This window comes from Triticum urartu, chromosome 2, assembly GCF_003073215.2.
Source record: "Triticum urartu cultivar G1812 chromosome 2, Tu2.1, whole genome shotgun sequence".
Taxonomy (NCBI): domain Eukaryota; kingdom Viridiplantae; phylum Streptophyta; class Magnoliopsida; order Poales; family Poaceae; genus Triticum; species Triticum urartu.
In genome coordinates this window covers 463,064,874-463,066,848 of record NC_053023.1, presented here as the reverse complement: position 1 = coordinate 463,066,848, position 1,975 = coordinate 463,064,874, and positions in this window count along the sequence as shown.

The window sequence follows — 1,975 nt, the reverse complement described above, 5'->3', positions numbered from 1 at the left end:
TTCATGATGAATGTTTATAATTCATGCTAGAATTGTATTAACCGGAAACATAATACATGTGTGAATACGTAGACAAACAAAGTGTCACTAGTATGCCTCTACTTGACTAGCTCGTTAATCAAAGATGGTTATGTTTCCTAACCATGAACAATGAGTTGTTATTTGATTAACGAGATCACATCATTAAGAGAATGATCTGATTGACATGACCCATTCCATTAGCTTAGCACCCGATCGTTTAGTATGTTGCTATTGCTTTCTTCATGACTTATACATGTTCCTATAACTATGAGATTATGCAACTCCCGTTTATCGGAGGAACACTTTGGGTACTACCAAACGTCACAACGTAACTGGGTGATTATAAAGGAGTACTACAGGTGTCTCCAAAGGTACATGTTGGGTTGGCGTATTTCAAGATTAGGTTTTGTCACTCCGATTGTCGGAGAGGTATCTCTGGGCCCTCTCGGTAATGCACATCACATAAGCCTTGCAAGCATTGCAACTAATGAGTTAGTTGCGAGATGATGTATTACAGAACGAGTAAAGAGATTTGCCAGTAACGAGATTGAACTAGGTATTGGATACCGACGATCGAATCTCGGGCAAGTAACATACCGATGACAAAGGGAACAACGTATGTTGTTATGCGGTCTGACCGATAAAGATCTTCGTAGAATATGTAGTACATCAAGATCATCACCACACCGTCGTGCTGACGGAACTCTTCCCCGACACTTTGCTGGATCGGAGTCCGGGGATCGTCATCGAGCTGAACGTGTGCTCGAACTCGGAGGTGCCGTAGTTTTGGTGCTTGATCGGTTGGATCGTGAAGACGTACGACTACTTCCTCTACGTTGTGTCAACGCTTCCGCAGTCGGTCTGCGTGGGTACGTAGACAGCACTCTCCCCTCTCGTTGCTATGCATCACATGATCTTGCGTGTGCGTAGGAAATTTTTTTGAAATTACTACGTTCCCCAACAAGTACACCTTCTATCATAGATCCGAAGGCAAGACATTCGTTCCCAAGAATGGATCCTTTCTTGAGAAGGAGTTTCTCTCGAAAGAAGTGAGTGGGAGGAAAGTAGAACTTGATGAGGTAACTGTACATGCTCCCTTATTGGAAAGTAGTTCATCACAGAAACTAGTTTCTGTGACACCTACACCAATTAGTGAGGAAGTTAATGATGATGATCATGGAACTTCAGATCAAGTTATTACTGAACCTCGTAGATCAACCAGAGTAAGATCCGCACCAGAGTGGTACGGTAATCCTGTTCTGGAAGTCATGCTACTAGATCATGATGAACCTACAAACTATGAAGAAGCGATGGTGAGCCCAGATTCCACAAAATGGCTAGAAGCCATGAAATCTGAGATGGGATCCATGTATGAGAACAAAGTGTGGACTTTGGTTGACTTGCCCGTTGATCGGCAAGCAATTGAGAATAAATGGATCTTCAAGAAGAAGACCGACGCTGACGGTAATGTTACTGTCTACAAAGCTCGACTTGTTGCAAAAGGTTTTCGACAAGTTCAAGGGATTGACTATGATGAGACCTTCTCACCCGTAGTGATGCTTAAGTCTATCCGAATCATGTTAGCAATTGCCGCATTTCATGATTATGAAATTTGGCAGATGATGTCAAAACTGCATTCCTGAATGTATTTCTGGAAGAAGAGTTGTATATGATGCAACCGGAAGGTTTTGTCGATCCAAAGGGAGCTAACAAAGTGTGCAAGCTCCAGCGATCCATTTATGGACTGGTGCAAGCCTCTCAGAGTTGGAATAAACGCTTTGATAGTGTGATCAAAGCATTTGGTTTTGTACAGACTTTTGGAGAATCTTGTATTTACAAGAAAGTGAGTGGGAGCTCTGTAGCATTTCTGATATTATATGTGGATGACATATTACTAATTGGAAATGATATAGAATTTCTGGATAGCATAAAGGGATACTTGAATAAAAGTTTT